This window comes from Protopterus annectens, chromosome 7.part0 (assembly GCF_019279795.1).
Source record: "Protopterus annectens isolate FY-2018-M chromosome 7.part0, PAN1.0, whole genome shotgun sequence".
NCBI lineage: Eukaryota > Metazoa > Chordata > Ceratodontiformes > Protopteridae > Protopterus > Protopterus annectens.
The window spans coordinates 372,440,488-372,461,705 of NC_056739.1; the positions used below are offsets into that span (position 1 = coordinate 372,440,488).

Consider the following 21,218-nt stretch of genomic DNA (forward strand, 5'->3'; position numbering starts at 1 on the left):
AGTATTATTAGCATATTCCTGCACACCATCATCAGTTGTGCCATTAGTATTATTAGCATATTCCTGCACACCATCATCAGTTGTGCCATTAGTATTATTAGCATATTCCTGCACACCATCATCAGTTGTGCCATTAGTATTATTAGCATATTCCTGCACACCATCATCAGTTGTGCCATTAGTATTATTAGCATATTCCTGCACACCATCATCAATTGTACCATTAGTATTATTAGCATATTCCTGCACACCATCATCAGTTGTGCCATTAGTATTATTAGCATATTCCTGCACACCATCATCAGTTGTGCCATTAGTATTATTAGCATATTCCTGCACACTATCATCATTTGTGCCATTAGTATTATTAGCATATTCCTGCACACCATCATCAGTTGTATTATTAGCATATTCTTACACACCATCATCAGTTGTGCCATTAGTATTATTAGCATATTCCTGCACACTATCATCAGTTGTGCCATTAGTATTATTAGCATATTCCTGCACATCATTATCAGTTGCGCCATTAGTATTATTAGCATATTCCTGCACACCATTATCAGTTGTGCCATTAGTATTATTAGCAGAAGCATTTCTCTTATGCAGTAACAGAATCACCAGGCGTATTATTACCTCCTTTCTCTACCTCTCTTCTTCTCTTTCTGAAACCAAATTATCTGTCTTTTTCATTAATATCACTATTAATTTCTGTTCAAGCAATGGATAATGTATTCATAAATTTTCTACTTGCTTATACTTTATGCAAGAAGCCATGCAAGATAAGTTATGCCTCCTTTCCCCACTGAAATCACAGCATTTTTTATAGCAATTTTTAATTACATATAACAGCTTTTGGTCTGAGCTATATAGAATTATGCTCCTTTCTTTCCATGAATTATCAGTACATCACTGCATTAATTGTTTATGTCCCATATATAAATCAGGCCAAGCATACCATTACCCTCTCCAACAGCCACCAGTACCCCTTACATTCCCAACAAAATAAGCTTTTTACATTCACTGTTTAATTCTTCTCTCACCATAATCTCACCCAAATCAAAGTCTTGAATTATAAAAGTACTTTCCCTTTTAATTCTTTCCACCTGCATTCTGACCAAAGCAACTGTAATGTTAGTTTGTCACATTTATTATTTGCAAGAAAAGAAAAGCTGCTTGAGTCTGAAAATAAATATTGGAAAACCATCCAGTGACCAAATATACATCACTTTAATTTTTACTGAAGACGTCCCAGGCAGCGGTAACACATTAGTCCAGACGTCATCTCTTTGTAACAGTTTCCCACCTGTGAAGATCAGTCTCGTGTGAAACTTCCTGGACAAACCTGTCTGGAATGCCCTAGTTCCAGCTCACTGCAGCGGCAAAAAAAAAAAGTTTACATAACTTGCTTCTGTGCCATTCCAACATCGACAACAGCTTGTTGATCTATTTTTTACGAGTGCTTTTCATTTCCACAGAATTTGATCGTTGATCTCCTTTGATTTAATCATTTTAGTCCCATAGACTTCTGTCTGCAATATATCCTCATCAAACACCTTCTTTAGATGTTTCCCTGACAATCTACTCATGCTCACCTCATTAACTTAACACCTCAGTTTTTCCACAAAAGCCCACATTGCATTCTTTAGCGCTAGCAAGACACGGAGATATTACCGCCATATTGCTCAGCTTCCCTTCATCCCTTACCACTCCATCTATATACCGTGTGCTCTGAAACCCAGCAATCAGCCACATTAAAAGATTAGGGGAATTTCCCCTCTGCCTTGACAAAAGCGCCCCTAGTCAGTATGAATGTCACCTTGGTTCTCCCCTGAAAAGATGCCATATACCTAATGGGATAAACCCAGTCAACAAAGCCTAAATAAATAAATGCAAATAATGGCACCAAAGAAAATGGAGAATAAACTATTATGCAGTGTATTACACACTTATTTCCATGCATGTTTGTACGGTAAGCATGACTATTTAAAGCCAGTAGTTATACAGTATCCTCTTGGACAAGTATACCTTCTTTATAGTGAAATCCTGATTGAATAAGTCACTAGAACAATTAGATGCACACAGCACCTCCTTTACACAACTATCCTTTAACTTAAATAGCAAAACACTCACCATAATAGTACATCAACAGAACCTATAAGTGCAGAGCAGCTCTCACACTCCACGAAATATGAGTGTGTGCATTTTATATACATTACATATATATATATATATATATATATATATATATATATATATATATATAAAACATATACACACATACATATCATATATATGTGTGTGTGTGTGTGTGTGTGTGTGTGTGTGTGTGTGTGTGTGTGTGTGTGTGTGTGTGTGTGTGTGTGTGTGTGTGTGTGTGTGTATGTTTTACTATATGCTATACTCATGTAACAAAAAGGCAGGACTAGACACTTCTTTTATTTGACATTATAACTAGCATAGTGATCAACAGCCAAATACACAGTGAATTTGTACTTACTTAGGTAAGGAGTAAAAATCACAAATCAGAAAAACAGATGCAAATTATGGAGTCTATATTATAACCACGAAAGCCTATTTCAGCGAATACGTAAACGTCAACACATATTGCGCGAACCGCGAATACACCGAATGCACTAAACCGTGAAATTCTAAATCTCGAACCGGCATAGTTGGCCAACCTCACATACTACCCATCCAAACAAAATAAATAAACCACATACATACTCTAACTGAATCTCTACTTCTAACCCTAAAGTAAAGCTTGCATACACTACCATGTATGCACTTACCTTAGCCTGCACCCTAACCCTAAGGTCCGTAACTATCACACACTTACCTTAATGAGCTATACCCAAACAAAATAAATAATCCACACACATACACTTAAGAAAACCCTACTTCTAACCCTACACTAAACCTTACATATATTACTATCTATGCACTTACCTTAACCCGCACCCTAACCCTAAGGTCCATAACTATTGCACACTTACCTTACAGAGCTATACCGCAGAAGGGCCAACTATGCCGATTCAAGATTTTTAATTTTACAGTTTAGGGCATTCGGTGTACTCGCGTTTCACGCAATATGTGTCGACGTTTACGTATTCACTCAAACGGACTTTCGCGGTTATGATATAGACCCAAATTATGTATGTACCACTATTCCCATCACTCTCATTGAATGTGATCTTCTTACATACTTTTAAAGTCCTGATATAATTTATCTGATTTATATGGCTTTTTATATGGAAAATAAAAAAGTATATATTGTTTGTTACTGCTATGTACAAATAAGATCTGATGAAGCTTGAATCCTGTTTTTTTATTTTTAATAAGAATGCAAAGTGAACTTTGACACCGAAATTACAGAAGATGTTTTGGCAAGGGTCCTTTTTAAAAAGTTGTAGACCTATATCAAGAGTAATAGCTGCTGTACAACTAGTTTTCCTTATTATTTATATTTTTCTATGTGTATATGTATATAGATAGATAGATAAACACACACGCACATATATATATATATATATATATATATATATATATATATATATATATATATATATGGGTCCCCTTCACATAGTTGACTTTCATATGGCCGAAGCCGAAGATGGGGAACCGCTATCTCCATACAGTGCGGAATAGGAAAATTTCCTTCCTCCACACTGTAGTGCGATCTTGGAGTTGGTATATTTAAGTTACGGGGGGATGGAGTTTAAGGTGAGTGTTTGTTGTGTTTTATGTGTTTAGTTTACATGGTTGGCTTTTCAAAAGTCAATCATATGGTCTCGGCCATATGAAAGTCGACTTCCTGAACAGTCGACCATGAAATTATACATACATATATATATATATATATATATATATATATAGATAGATATATATATATACACACACACACACACACACACACACACACACACACACACACACACACACACACACACACACACACACACACATTAACTGTATATTTATGTTTTGACCATAAATCCTGCTCTACCTCCACTATACAAATATTTCATCTTGCAGCAAGTATGAGATTTTGTGATAACCGAAGAGCATTGTAATTTTTGGATTTCATGTTGATAATGTGCAAGGATATGTATAAATACATAAAACTTTAAAATTATGCTCATAGATCTGATACTCCACAATAATTTTCAGAAAACCCTTTTAGACAAGTATGGCAGCATTTCTTTCAAAGCGAAGAAAATGTGTTTACAGCAATAAAAGTACACCTGAAAGAATTTCATCTTTACTAAGGTTTGCATTTCAGATCAGCATAACAACAACTCTTAATGTAAGTGCCTTCAAAACTTTAAACTTTCTAAGCTTCCTTTTTCTGAGGTAAAAATTTCAGTTGAAATGCCCACATAGGAATAAAATATACATATGAATCTGAAATGTCTATAACAGTTTAAATAGAGTTTTTGGTATGCCTTGCTTGAGAAACTGTTTATCCATCTTTCCTCTAGTTATATTATAAAGAATTATTCCAATATTTTATTTTATTTTTCTCAGTAAAACAATCCTGAAATATTTGTCATGGACTACAGCTGAGAGGAATATTGCTGTTTCTGGATTTCGTACACACCGAATAACATAAGAGTATTAGTTCAGCCTTGAACTCGGTTATATTAGTTACCATGGAATATCGGAGACCCGCATTAAAGCAAATGTAAATTATGGGGAAGCTTTTATACTGACAATAGTTTTAATAAAATCTCTGATTAATGCTGATTTTTTTCCTGTTATACTGGTATGTTATAGAACGTGGTGATAATCACAGGAAAAGAAATACTTTATAGTGTTGTGGTGTTTATCATTTGCTTCAGTTGTAATTGTAGGGCCCACTAAGGTTAAACACAGAAGCCATGTTTGTAATTAAGAAATTGTTCTGAATCTGCCCACTAGTTTATTTCGGATACAGTCAGTATTTGGTACTCATGGGAAAGAAACGGAGTACAGCTAATTGGTAATATGACTGAACAATGCCCTGCTTTCTGTACAACATTTATTAAAGACTATATCAATGGTCTGGCTCCTTTTTCCTGATAACTAACTTCTGAAGTAGATATTTATTTTTTATTTGGAGGGGTGTAAGTGCAGAAGAATGGAATTTTTATAAACATCATCAGTCCAGCTATGTCTCTAGTACAGAGAGTAGTGGAAAGCACAAACTATACACTATGACTGCCCTAACTGTGAAATTCTTATGTGTCTCTAGGAACTTGTCAAACATTTCTTTGGCTAATCACCCAAGTATGTTATGTGCAATTGACCTTACACAAACATAATCATGTTCAGCCTTATTACAGAGTTGATATGTTCTCTGTGTGACATTACCCAGACTATGTTATCAATTCCCAGTATCAAAAATAGAACTGCACCCACGTAGCATGTAATAAATCTACTTATCCTACTAAGAAAGCATAAGTATAAGTACTGTTATTTTACTAATTTGTCTTGGTAAATTATTATGTAACTATACATTTTATTTATCATGATAACATTTGGGTCACAAAATCTGGTGTAAATTAAAGAATTGTCTTTATACTAGTATCACTGCTTACATTACTTCATTCAAATGGCATAATGTTTTGTTGTTAGACTATTAGAATTACCTCCTAATTAACCTCATGTACTTTTCAACTGCTGCAAGTGAACCATGGAAACTGTGGGAGCAAATTAAAGTATCCCTAAGACTTATGAGTTTAAAGTAAGCCCCCCATCCACTGTGCTGTATCAGACACAGTAGCTGATGATGCCAACTAGTATTAAGCCTACTGGCACTTTTAAAACTGAATTTGGGACTTCAAACTCTTGAGAACAAACACAACACACTGAAAATCATACCTCTCAATCCTTCACAATTTTCCCTCAGATTTCTTCTTGTACCTCTTAAAATTCCTGATTTTATAATTTAATAGTGATGTTTATAGTCATTAAATAAAAACACTAATCAAATATCATCAGAAAATACATACTAACATGTTATATTATTCTATCAACTTATTGAATGTACAGCATATGATGTGAGGTTGGCATAATGGTTAAGGTGTTTACCTTATAGCTACAAGATGCAGGGTTTGATTCTCACATTCGGTAATTGACTAGGCTTAAAATAGCCCATAAGGGCAGTTAGCCTAATACCACATTTGGGGCCTTATTTTTGGCTTTGTCTCCATGTGTACAACTGTAAGACTGCGAGCTATAATTAAACATAAATGGATAATAATCAGGTATTACCTGCCACCTGAGCAAAGGAGGACTTTGTATCAACAACTGCTTGTCTCTGCAGCCGAGGAAACATCAATAGCTACATTGAAATTAACACAAAAAGTGAATAACTATAAGAATTTTTTGAGTGGTCACAGATGGTTTCTCAGCATGTTCATCGTCCAGGTAGCATCCAGAGAAGTTATAAAACAATACCTAATAGAAAAAGCTGAGTAGCAAAAAGAGTTTAGATTTTCAGAAGGCTGGCATACTTTTTATCCTACCGAGTATCTATAGTGAGGTTTACTCCAGTCATCTATTAAAAGGGTGATGACAGCTGACCTATCAAAATGTCCATTTTCCAAGAAGTCCTGAGGGAAGTAGATTAGTCACAAACTGAAACAGCTGCTAAGTTGAAATATTTTCCAATTTCAACAGATTTGCATAAACTTTTTATCCTTTCAAGTAACTATCATCAAGTTTATTTAAGTTGCTAAACCTAGTCACTAACCAACAAAAATGAAAAAAAATGCAACAAAAGTCAGTAAAATAAATGCAATTAAATTAAAAATCAAAATTATAATAAGATATCAGATGTTATAATATTTCTGCAGTGAAACGTCTTAATTGAAAGTGTATCCCAATCCTCACAAGACAGTACATTCCAGGAGACAGAAACCACAGCAGCCCTTCATGACATAAACAGAGTGAATATCCTAGTATGGCATTAACTGTGGAACAGCTCCTTAAAATGGCTGGTGACAGGATCATACTGGCTTTGGTAGGTTGGAATCAATGCTTTTTACCCATAAGGAGAGGGAACAGGAAGGCAGCACAGACTTTGCTGCATTGGGGTGATATGTTCCTTAGGGTGATTTACCCAAAAGGCATCTGACTGAGGAGTTTTGCACATGATAGAGGTGCTCAAGGGAGATGCATTATAATCCATGACAAATGGAACCACACTAGTCCAAACACAAAGAAACAAAGGCATAAAACAGTAGCCCAAAAGTAAAGTTGCCCCCAAAATGTGCCATATAGCAAAAAAGGGCATTTCTTAATTTTAGTTTAATAACAAAATCACATGACTAATGCCTGTGCTCACAAATTCCCACAAAACATAAGTATTTTACAGATGTGTTAATTTTGACATATTTGTGTTTATATAATAGTTCTACCCTACATATCGTCCATGTATGTTGCCACATATCACAGCCCTTTGTCAAAGCAATATATGAGGATATAGTCTTAGCAAGAATAATTAAGTATGACGGTGAGTGTCTTAGAAAATAATTCTAAATCTATGGAAGATTAATGATATTAAAAGGAAAACAATAGTTCTGTGGGACTTTAGAAGCAGAACATGAAAAACAAACAGTAATTATTTCTGAATACAATAGAAACTTGGCATCCCCCCCCCCCCCCAGCCTTTATCTAGTTTTGAGATGTGCAACTATCGACAATGCAAACTGCATACATAAACCCTAAATATACAGATATGCAAGCTTCATAAGTGGAGAAAACATCATCCATGTCAAGAAGAATGAAACCCTGACTACGGCTCAAATGACTTAGGTTTGACTAGTGGTCCAGGTGTTGAAGTAGCTGACCACAGAGAAAGAAGACTGAAGAGATGACCTGTTTGTCTTATGAGGGGTAGATGAGGGTTCTATGGCTTGATGTGTGAACGTTTTTTGAGTTAGCAGCATATACTGTGGACTGTGGACCACCATGAGATGCTCTCTTTTGATAAGTGTGTGACATGAGGTGACATCACTGTGTTGATAGCAACGCCTCTTCAACAGCAAGTGCACCATCTACTGCAGGCCCATTCTGGCAGGTGACTGCAGTGTGCTAAGCATGCACAGCATTCAGCCTGCCAGTGACATGAAGGTAGAACTTTCTTATGAATCTGTTTACATGGTGGTGATCCTTACCTGTACTGAAACTGGGGGAGTACTTCCATAAGGAGGGCATTCATGATGAAGAGTTATAATACCGATCTAAGAGAGGAAGAGTAGGATGGAAGCAAGGAAATAAGGTGAGACCTGAAGTCAGAGGTGATTATTGAAATGGAAAAGTTAAAACAAAAATGACAGATAATGCCATGTTATCCATCACAAAATCATTACTGCTTTTTGCTTCTTTTTTGTGGACTGATCAGAGTGGATCTCCCCCTCAGTTTCCCCATCCTTTGACACGGTGTAAATATATACCCCCTACCCCAACAGCTGCTGTGAAAATGAAAGAATGAATGTACACAATGTTGAATCCCAACTCTTTCAGCAGGAAAGATAAGTTGTCAGTGTAGCACATTGTCAGTGTGGCACATGATAAGCAAGTGCAACGTCAGTTTACTGCCAGTACGGTACACCAGTGTCCCTTTACTATCGTTGTGCACGGGTGCTGTTTGGTGCTTTCATTTTAAGGAGGCTTAAGCATCTTTTTAATACATTTTGCTCTACTTAACAGATACAATCTGGTAGCTTCTTCTTGTACACTTCATCCTTAAGTTGTTTTCACAACTGAGGCAAGAATAGCACTTAAACACATATTCACCTGGGAGTGGGACACTGATTTTCATTTTGAGTCTGTTTTTGCTTTACAGCATCTGAAGTCAAGTCTGAATATCACATCATTTACTGGTAAACTGTTTCAAAGAGATGAAGAGTCACTTTGTAAAGCTTGTTTCAGTATGTATGATTATCACCCAGCTAGCTGCATCTGCCTTTCAGACAGAGCACTGATCTTTCCATTGGCCTACGCTTGATACCAGGTTTCAATCACTGGTAAGTAAGTTATCAGCATAAAATAGTCTCTAACAGACAAGTATCACATTACAGAGACAGAGTCAATTAAAAATGCTATTTATAAAGCTAACAGTTTTCTGAGCAGATAAATGTATTATCAAAGCAGCTCTGATTTATCCTGTGTCCCTGATTTATTAAACTTCAAACATTAACTCTTTAAGTGCTGAAGTACCATACTATCAAAATGAGATGTCTACTTCATCGATACATAAAAAGCCCACACAGAGGTCATAATAAGGTTCATCAAGGCAAAACTGATCTTATAAAAGTTGACTGCCTATGAAGAATAACCATATGTTGTTTATAGCACCAGAAATTCACCCCAAAACACATGCAACATTTTTTCATTATATATAGACTAGTGCGCAGCAAAAATGTTTATTTTATTTATACATAACACTTTCTGAATGTATATACATTTTTCTATACATCTTAATGTAAATACAAAATGTATAATTTCAAAAATTATACATGTACTTATATAGTCAGTGCACTGCACAGACTCACTTACTACCTAGAAAGTCACAGTTGTTGAAAGATAAATAACCTTCTCAAAACAAAGCAGAAGGAATATGGTGGTGTTTTTATTACAACATACAATACTGCTTTTCCTCCAAAATGTCAGAAATGATTGACAGACAAAAACAGTGGGCGTTAGTAGATGTATTTGTTTTGAGTATAGTTAGGGCTTAGTATTGATTTTTGTTTGCTTGGCAGGAACATAGTAAAGATAATTCAAACTGTGCTGCTTCAAGATAAAAGTGGGGAGAGCATGTCCAGTGACACTGCGGAGCGATTCCAGGTAATCAGAAAAGACATTGATTAAAGAATAATGAGATGTGGTCACTCAAAAGGATGTTTATCTGAGCAGAGGTCATCTTGTGGGACAGGAATCAATCAGGAATACAGCCTCCAGGCAGTAGTTTTCCACATCAGTTTTTAATAGCACATTGTTGGCTAGCCATCTAACTCAAGAGCAGGGAAGTTATTTTTTTTCTTTGTTTCTCTGACTGCTTTTCCTGGCAGTGAAGGTACCTCATACCTCCACTAGCAACCATATTGTAAGCTTTGAGGAAAACCTCCTATTCATAACTATATCTCAGTCAGTAACTAGTCAATAAGTGTTGTATGTACCTGTAAGGAAACTCAGGCAAGTAAAAAATCATCCTAAAAGTGAAAAAGAATGCCTGTCAAAGGAACATTTACTTATATGAAATGTCTTAAAGGGAAATATATCTGCTGTCTGATTTATAATGGCTGAGACAGTGCTCTGTCCACAGCAATGATACATCATATTATGATGTAATTTGCTCATGGGTCTCATCTGTTTTCCATTAAATAGGGGGGTACACTGCTACATTGTTCCAAGCATCAGAGAATAACAGAAGATCTTCTGTCTAACCCTATGGAATGTTTTCCTTTAGATGTCTAATCCTATACAATATTTTCCTACACTTTAACTATCACAGTTGTCTAAAATATTCTTGAGGCTTAATGTGTAAACACGTGGAGTTATGTAATAAAATACAATATTCTTTGACACTATGTAGTAATAGCATATTCAGCATTATGCACAGTTGTGGGTGCAAGGTCAGAATGCATAATCTTCTGTCTGATATCAAAAATAATGAAATAAGTTTTCATGATACCATATTTTAAGAATGTCATGTCAGCGGTAAAAGGCAGGCATCAAGTTCTAGTGTGTCTGGAATAATATGTCTGTTCAGTTCTAGAACTTTACCAAAGAAGACAATAAATATTTCTTTATGTGGTTATCCCACTGACTTTTAGATTTTTTTTACCACATAAGATTATGATATGTACCTATGTTTAGTAAAATAATTAAATACAACCCACATTATCTGTCAATATAGTGTTACCAATTGTGTTAGGGACACTATTTTTTGGCAAGTGTTCAAAATGCACTGATCTCAAATCACATTTTACGCATGACCCTAGCAATGAACAGAAATTCAGTATGGAATCTCTTTAACTACTATCATTTTAATTTTAATTTTATTTATTTAGCTGGGTAAGCCAACTAGAAACAAATGTTTCTTTACAAGGGCAAAAAGGAATACTGTTAAGTAGTTTGTGTATATCATCTGCTAGTAAGGAGAGATAATCAAATTCAGAACTGCGGGATGGAACTTGTTTATCTTCACAAATGTAAATCTGCATTAAATTGACAATACTTCAAATTTGTTTTTTGTGTCCAAAACGATTTTTTAAGTTGCTCTATGAAGCATCACGGAAGTCCAATTTAACTATTGTATTATAATATTCCTTAGACTTATACCTTCCCCATTAGTTTAGCTATTTTGAACAACCATGTTTATTCATTAAGCAAACCTTTACAACAGTGTGTTAAACACTACAGTAGCCTAAACCATGCATTCCTCAGTTTCTGCAAGCAAACTCACCTCCATCTGATGTTGAGTTTAAACATTACTCATGACCCATACCGTATATGTGTGCACCTGCTCTGTAGCCTATACTGTCCCTGTGGTAAGCCATTTAAAGTGGCTTTCTACATGTCAGAAAGAAGTGAAAATACACAAATCCCAGACAACTAAACAGCACTGCAGTCTAGTTAAAAAAGGAATGTAGGTATTATGCACTAAGTAAAATCACACAATAGAGAAAGGATGGACACAAACAGTACAGGATCCATTTTATATTAACAAGGTGGTGCTCGCTATTTCTTTATTAGAATTAAGTAAATAAGTAGGTCTGCCATATTACCATCCAGAGCATCACACATTGTATCATACAGTCTGATATATGCGGATACATTTATTCGTTTTTTTTTTTTCCCTAGGCATGACATACATGACGAGTTCATTCAGAGATAAGAAAGTCTGCAGTGGCAAGTTTTAAAAGAGAATGCATAGGATGAGTTTGCACACATACCAAACTATGATTATAACGCAGTATGTGCTTTCAGTTTACATGATAATAATGTTCCCAGAAATGATCGACAGGTAAACTCAAAGTACAGATAGAGCAGAGAGTTGTGTTCAGACTGAAAAAAAAATCTTCACAAATATCCTTAAATATCTCTGGCTTCTGCTTCACTGAATGTCATTACACAAACTCTTTCATTTGATAGTATCACAGAAACATATTCAGGCTTCCTAAACTACTTAAAGAAAATAGTGATACAATTGTATTTATTTATTTTGTAAAGTTTATGTAGGGCAAACTACTGTTGACAAGTATCACAGTTTCTTTTTCCAGTAGGGTAAGGGATCCAATACTATAAAATCATGGATATAAGTAAGTAATTGTACTGCTTTTGTTTTGTTTTGTTTTTATTTTTTTGGGGGGGGTTTTTTGTTTGTTTTTTTTAAAACTCCTGGCAAAATGTAGGATTCATGTGGTCATGTATCCCCTATCTACTAACAATATTCACATCCATATGGTCTGTCTGTCACAGCACTGGTGTTTTATGAGCACTTCCAGCATTCATACTGCGTACAGAGGACTGCCTTTGTTATTTTCGTTAAATTGCTACCATCTTAGTTGTTCAATGTCTGCATAAGATCTGAACAGAAAACAAAAACACTGACCCAAGTCTGGGGGCCACATTCTAGAAATGAAGTTAAAATGTAATGCACATAAACAACTGTAAACTGTTTGATTAGTCCTCAGTGTGACACAAATAGCACAGTCAATGAAAAAAGAATGTGCAAGCTTATTTAAGAATTCTGCTTGCATGTAAACATTTATCAGAGGACAAAAACTTTTCTCATTCATAACCCTAATTAACCAGGAATGCAGTAAAGGCCATGAAAATGTTTATGGACATAAGAAAGCATTTATTGCTCAGTGCAAATTTGACTGATGTAAGCAGCTTCTCTGCACCAGTTTTACTACGGAGTATGGAAAACTATAAAGGATCTTTCAAACTGCTTGAGATTCAAGTAAGGCTCAGGGGGCAAAAATATTTGTCTGTCAGCATGCAGTTATTGGCTGCACTGTTTCTTATCTGTACAATAATGACACATGAGAAGTTTTTAATGTAATCATGACAGATTTCATCTGTAGAATTGAAATTAAAGTCTTCACTCACTTCAGTGCTTACAAAATGACATCCTTGTATTCTACTGAGAGAAAAGTATGGACAATATAACAGATATACCTTCAAATCACAAATATGGTACTTTGTCTTTATAGACACATATTCCTTATTATACTAAGATATAAGGAATATATGAATATAAGAGTTTAGATTATGTCCTTATAATGTAGTAGGAAAAAGATAAATATATCTAACATATTTTACAACTGCAGTAGTGTTTTACTGAAGTGTCAGTAAATGTGGACTTCCAGGGGTCAGCTTTTTTAATTAGCCCTTTGTATTTTAAGGATACAGACTAGCAGGTCACACAGATACCCAATGGCGGCAGTATATTGAAGTACTTGAAGTGTCGGTAATTTCAAATGATCATGACTAAAGGATCCCCTTTAGAAGACACTCAGAGTGCCTGCTGGTGTTTCAGGACGCGACTAATCTCTAGCGGGTTACTTACTACAGAGGCCAGGCAGGGTTTGGATAAAACCATCTCCAGAGAGATGGATACGACAACCCTCTTTAAACAAGTACAGCTGTACTTTGGGAAAACTGGAACAATTATACACAGTTACAATAATTAGATTTCACAGTGCCCTGCCACTTAAATGTAACTAATGCCAGTGCAGCTGTGCGTACTCCAACTAGATAGACAGACATTGCTGGGTATCTAAGAGTGGCATCTTTTTGGAGACTGCCGTGAAAGTGTCATTGTAGTTAGGCACTGCAGACACGATACTGTTCTGAACAATTACTGTAATATAAAAAGTAGGCAATACCCCATGTCTACAAACGACTCAAAACTTGGAAATTCTGTTTCAGTTGCATATTATGAACTACTGCCCTACATTTAATCTTACTTTACTAATTATGAAAGAACACAACCTGTTAGAGTAGATGGTTTGCAGGAGTCTGGTGCCGGGGACACCTGGACTCCCCCAGCATACGAGGTGCACCTGCAGGTAATCACTTACATCTAAAATGAGAAAATGCAATGCCTGTACAAATCAAGTTAGCTCTGCCTCGAGAATTTGGGTCGGTACAATCCGTTATACCTCGTGCGGAAAGAGTTAAGAACCTTGCTTCTCAGCAGAAGTCAGACACACCACTGGGGAGGTTTAGCGTAGTCCTGGGCATAGGTTAAGCTTGAGCATCTGGAGGGGGTATTTATGACTCCTTCAGCTGAATGCACCAGCTGCACACTTCAGTCCCCTAACGGCCCCATCCCCCTTGGCAGTTGCAGTTGGTTCGTGTCAACATCTCCCATTTAAACACACAAAAAGTGCAAGCCTGAAGGCTTATCTCTTTCTCCGTTTACAAAAATGAACACCTACATAAGAACTCAAAGGTGTGTTAGGACTACGGCGTAAAGCTCAAAATACCTGTTGTCTTCTCGATTAAACTACACCTCCATCAGGACAAAGACCGTGTTAATCATTCCATTACCAAAAACCAGAGGACCCATTCCATTTACGGACTTCCTTAGTCTGTCTCAAACAACTTGCATCTTCATCTCGTGATTAAATTATCCAGCATCAAAGTACTATGTTTTTCAATAAAATCAGTTCCTCCGACTTTAACTCCTAAAACAGTTGCAGATTGTTCCCTGAGATGGTATCATTTCCAAGCCATCTGAAAACATAACGTGGTAAAATGTTGCATTTGAAAAACTTTATATTTGCATAGAGCTTTGCGATTAGTTATGTTAACTTTTTCTACACCAGACTCACATTATTCCCAAGTTTGTACGGCCATCAAGATAGCTTTGAAACCAGGTCTGTGATGCTCTTGCGTTGCCTGATTTGGATGGAGCCACACTGATGCACATCAGGATGGGTTTGTTCACTTGTGGTCATGAAAGCCAAGGGGGCTAAAAAGGCTTTGCATAACAGTAGATGCACAGCGCCGCCTAGTGATGGAAGTCGAGCTCCGTTGGCTAGTGATGAGAAAACACTTTCCTTTTGCAGCCTTCTCTGAGCGTTAATGTCCAAAGGGAATCCCTCCTGCTGCTCTCTCAGCACCTCCGCTTCAGGTTATGTGGCTAGTTAACCATGCCCTGGTGAACGGAAGGGCTGTAAACAGTTCAACCACATTTTCACTAATAATCTTTTCAACGCTTCGAGGGAAAGAGGCTGCTACATGGAATATTTTTTAAGGAAAAAAAGAAAAGTGAAAGGCAGGTCTGCAAATATGCGTATGCCTGTAGATAAGGAGGCTATAAGGTACTCGAAAAGAAAAGAAAGACCTAGATTAATTGTAGCCAAGATTATGCATCTATTTGTTCCCTTTCGGTTAGTTAACCTGCACCCCTCTCAACCATCTTAAAATTTTCAGGCACTCCTTGCTTTGGGGGAACCTGTTTTTAAACAGCACATACTGACAAGCATAAATTGCACGGTTATTGTTATTCGAAGGTGCTATGGAGTCAGGTCCTCAGCTGTAGTTCGTTGTGAGGAACACAGTGAGGCTTAAAACAGTCCATGTGCACAGTGAAATGGTTTGTCACTAGTCCAGAAGTACCAGAAGTTGGGTGGGGGGGGAGTAAATGGGTAACTGAGTATTCAAAAAGGGCAATTTTAAACTCTTTAATATCGTAAAACAAGCATCCATGTACAGTGCAACGACTGCACAGAATTTACTTGCAAACTGCAGATGAAGACATCGTTTACAGTGTCTTCCAGTGCCCCTAAGCAAAGCTATTAACTGTCAAATTATTCAAATCAACCCAGGAATGTCTGGCAAAATTGTTTTATTCCCCACAGGTTTCATCCCAGCAAGGGCGATATGCCAAGAAACAACCATATCTGACAAATGTCCAGATTTTCGCAGAATGTCCATATTTTTGAGTCATATTTTTGGTCCCTTGCTCATAAAATGTGTGGTTTTCTAGATTTTTGTGGTAAATCAGTGGGGACTGAATTAACTAAATAATGACAGGCATTTGAGTTTCAGACTTCTTATCCTTCAGAAAATACATGGTAACACAAGACCTTATATTGTAGCAACTTTATAAGCTTATAAGAGTAATATTTAAAACATGTCCCTATTTTGGTGGCTTTGTCCCAACATTATTTTTGGCTTTGTGCAGATTTTTTGAGCTAAGAGGTTGGGAGTTTTGCAAACAACACACTATATGTTGAGACATTCTGCCAATCTTAGCCAATACAAATTATAAAAATACCCAAGAGGTAATGCAGTCTCATAGGTAGTTACCAGGCATGAAGTCCAGAATACAGTAGGCAAAGGGAGGTGGAAATATTAAAAACCCATACCCTTGGCATAGGAAGCAACTCATTAACAAGTCAGACCTTTTGTACTCCACACTGACTGGCAGTGTTTGTGCAAAGCCGTGTGTCTTGTACATGGCTGCTACTGCTTGGTAGCCTAGAGTGCTAGATAATTCCCCCTCCTCAGATAATAAAACATACATGAGAAAATACATAAATATGAATAAATATTTTCTTTTTCTTAGAAAATAAATTATGTAGTGCTGATACAAAATAAATATATAGGGATAAACAGGCACAAAGAAAAGAACAGTTAAAATGCAAGCTATGAACTCTTTTCTGAGAAAACATGTCATCACACAATCACAGCAAACAATCACAGCAAAATGTAATTTAAGATTTTATGCATATTCCCTCTCTATATTAAAATGAATGAACAACTGTAATTATGCTATCACTGTTAAGAGTTCTCATAAATCCAGTTTCACAAACATTGCAGTTTTCTGTTGCAGGCTCCATGGAGCTTACATAAGCTTTACAAACATGTTATAGTCTAATTTATGAAAGAAAGAAAGAAATATACAGACATCACATTTACAGTCACATTTCTGTCCCATGGCATCAAAGTGTTGATGTCAATTTACTGTCAGGAACAAGGCTAAACAAAAAAATAGTCTATACCATAACATAACGCCCAAACTCTGAGCACTAAAAATCATACTACACACCCTTAAAATCCTTGCAGAGGGTCAGAAAGAGAAGCACTTTCTTATTTCACAGACTACAGGGTCACAGACCCCATATAACAAGTGATAATAAGTATTTGTAATAGCTTCATTCATTTACTACAAAACGTACGTACCACTACACAGGTTCAACTTTATGAAGTCAACAATGTGAAGTGGAGTGAGGCTACATCTCTGGGCCAAAAATCATAGCATTGTGTATACATGAACAAGAAGTTTGTGATGGTCATTTGACATATATGTGAGTTATAGCCTGGTATAAGTTGTAATAGTCAAAGATCAATTGTGAAAATAATGTATGGGTAATTATGCCACTTAGGTAGCATCACATCTGAGTAATTATAGCAATTAGAAGGTATCAGATCTGGGAAGTCACAGTACCTAGGAAGCATCACATCTGAGTAATTATAGTAATTAGAAGGTATTAGATCTGGGAAGTTACAGTACCTATGTAGCATCACATCTGGATAATTACAGCACTTAGCAGGCATTGCATCTGGGAAGTTACAGCCCTTAGCAGGCATCACATCTGAGTAATTATATCCCTTAGCAAGTATCACATCTGGGAAGTTATAGCCCTTAGTAGGCATTAAATGTGGGAACTTCCAGAACTTAGGCAGCATTATATCTGGGTAATTATACCACTTATACGGTATCACATTTGAGAAGTTACAGCACTTAGGTAGCATTACATCTGGATAATTAAACCACTTAGAAGGTATCACTATGCAATATGGGAAGCTCCAAGACATATGACAGACACAGGAGTATACATTTATCATACTAGTCAAATAATAGTCAACTAGACTTGGGCATATACTTGTAATGCTCAGCATGTTAAGGCTGAAGAATGCATCTGAAGAATCAGGTATGAACCAGGAAGTAAACTGCAGATTATTACAAGGTGGTATACCTTTTCCAGCAGAAAAAAAAAAAAACATTTGGTACAATTCTGATATACAGGAGAATGTGAAGATTCAGGTCTAGCTGGCATCACTCTGCATGGAGGAGATATGAGACAAATTGATATTTTATGTTGACTACACAACTTCTATACACAACGTAATTTTGGGAATACAATGGCAAAATGAATCCACCAGGAACATTGATGGCTTGATTCTGTCTTGATCAAGTCCAGGGACCAGGATTCATGTCAATATGAATCTACTATAGCACTATCCTACTTCAAGGCTTGCAGCCTTAGCCTGAGGAAGGAAGCAAGCTCAGCTGTAGCGCTGACAGTTAAATGTGGGTAAGAGGGCTAGAAAATAGGCAACACAACTCTTGATGAGCAACACTTAAAATGATTTCTGCTGTATCCTACAGCAGCAAGATGAGTTGAATGGCTAATGGAACATACTGCCATTATTCAAAAATGATGACAGAACTGTTGTCAGGCGCATATACCAATGGTTATAATATTTAATAGTATAATACGTAATGCAACATACCAGAAGAGATACTGAGTTAAACAGCACCTCTTTTCTTAGGACAAGTAATTAAACACACAGCCTGTTGATATAGCACCAGCAACACTAACATCATCTCAGTAAATATATAACATAAATAAATTAGTCTCAGGAAATAAGCACAATGATTAACACCCACTATAATTCAGTGTACTGCTAAAAATCACCACTAAATAAATGGATATTTAAAACTTCTTAAAGTAAAACTGAATAAACTGTGACTCTGCAAAATAATACAAATTTAAGAAACAAATCAATCAGTTTATAAAAATGTATGAATAAGCTAAGAAAAAAGGTTGCATCACTCTACGTAGTGCTTTAACCCGAGAGTCTGAGGTGAAGTTTCAAATAAATTCTCTATACTACCAAACTTCTAACCTCTAAGTTTTGCTGCTTATCCCTGTTAACTACTGATCTATTACCTGTATTGTGGGGTCTTATTCAGGCAGATTTTTATGTACCATGAAACAAAAGAAAGATCTCTTGGCTAGTTGGTGATTATATATAATGTACTGTCAGCGCATTAGAGCCTACACTTCTAACATGTTATAGGCTCATAGATTAGTATTAGGCTAATTGCCCTTGTGGGCCATTTCAAGCCTAGACAATTATCGGACTTGAGAATCAAACCCTGCACCTTGAGTCTGGAAAACAAACACCTTAACCATTATGCCATTCTCCCACCGTTACCCACTATTACTTTAAATTATTACTTTGGTTTATTAACATAAGTATTGACAGACACTAGTGGCTGAAAGTTGCAATTAAAAAAATCTTTTTGTTTCATTAAAAAATATTATTGAACATGTGTGAACCTTGGCTCTAGATGATTGTAAGTGATGAAGTGACACTCTAACCCCCTGTGCAAAATTGGGAAAAAGGGGTTGTGGATGGATGGGTGGACGATGGGTGGATGGACGGATATCAAAAAGTAAATTGTGGAAACAAAATAAATTTAAAGCAGGAGACTGAGAGTATGAAGAGAAAACACAGCAAAATGTTTGTATTGTGATTTGTCATCTTAATACAATATAATACCAAAAAAAAATTGTGGAAGAATCATGATTTTACAATGACTCAATATAAAGTGATATTTCAGGGTATGAAAGAAATTACCAGCAAAGGATAACCCTCTCACCTCATTGTCCCCTCAGTACTCCTGCATGCTAAATATACTATCTCCATGGTCACATGAGTAATGTTATATGTTATGAAAGAACAGAAAGAATAGAGACCTGCTTTAAATGCAATTTTTTGAAGGTTGATTCTGTGTAACCATTGGTGAGTCGTTGTTTGAGCAATATCCTGTAGTGAGTTCCTTAGTCATTGGTGTAATCAAAATAATTGATATCTTGATTCTAAATATTAGTCAAAATATAAAGGCCTGGAAGTCTTAAAAGACAACCATGTTTAGATCCTTCTAGCGTAGAGTAGAGTAGCTGTACTGAGATTTTTTTCAGCTTGGGTTTTTCTTTCCACGATGCATTCTCTGTACCCACAATAACACATAGTTTTATCTTTCCATTACATGCAGCCTCCTCTTTCCATTGACTTAGAAATGCATTAAATTTAGACTAGCAATACCCTGAATTAATTGTTTCTTTGAGCCTCAATAGATTTTTGGTCACTCCCTTTGAATTTTCAGGTTTGGACACTTAATATATGTTTCTGATATTTTTGCATGAGGCAATCAGTAACCTTTTCCTTTAAAAAATTTTATTTTTATTTTTTATTTTTATTTTACATTTGTTGACCGGGATAGTCCGACTGGATGCATGTCCATTTTCAGCGGAGGCCCGGGGAGAAAAGCTCCAAGGGTAAGCAGATACAGCATTACATAATACCAGCATTACATATTACAAACAGATTATTTACAGAGATTACATAAGTAAGCAAGTTAAACAAGTTCCACAGGTTACAGTTAATCCTGAGCACAAGTCAGGATTAAATGAAATTACACAGTAAACTGGTTAACAGATTTTTACACATTCGAGTTAGCCAGGCTTGATACATTGACATAGCCAGTTAAGTGACAAATGCTGTTTGAGTCTAGTTTTAAATTGACCTAAGGTGGAAAGTAAGGTAATATCAGCTGGAAGAGAGTTCCAGGATCTACTTACAGAGTTTGCAAAGAGAGAATCACTGGCTGTGTTATTAATTTTGCTAGTCTGAATTAGTAGTTTGTTAGAGGATCGAAGCGGTCTAGGATTGTTATAGGGGTGATAATATTTTTAAGTGCAGGAGTATTGTCCGGATTATAGAGGATTTTATAGGCCATAATCAGTTGGTTATACTGGATTAGGCTAGGTAGTTCAAGCCAACCAAGCTGATTTAGATTGATGCAATGATGTGTCCTAAAAGGCAGCCCAGTGGCAAACCTGGCAATGTGGTTGTAGCAAATTGAGAGTTTGTTAAGGACAGTCTTGTTCAAATTCGAGAGTAGAGGGATGCATACAGAAGGGTTGAAAGAAGGTGAGAGCGAGCTATGGCAATTTTAGCTGGAGGGGTTAGGAAGGCTTTTATTCTGTAAAGTGACCCTAGTTTTTATTGATGGTTTTGATAGTTTGGTTAACATGTAGGTCAAATTTGAGATTATTGTCTATGATGACACCTAATAGTTTTGTAGATGGGTCAGGGAAGATTATTGTGCCATCATTTGATTTTAT

At 36.2% G+C, this 21,218-nt stretch overlaps 1 protein-coding gene across 2 annotated transcripts in view; it reads right to left on the bottom strand.

Moving 5' to 3' along the window:
- TAFA3 (TAFA chemokine like family member 3) overlaps window positions 1-15,192 on the bottom strand; it is a 1,368,023-nt gene extending 1,352,831 nt beyond the window's left edge. For both annotated transcript variants that reach the window (XM_044076935.1, XM_044076936.1), the window contains exon 1: window positions 14,493-15,192. The gene's annotated coding sequence lies outside the window, so the exon portion shown is untranslated. The remainder of the gene's footprint in view (window positions 1-14,492) is intronic.
- Window positions 15,193-21,218: the final 6,026 nt, after the last annotated feature.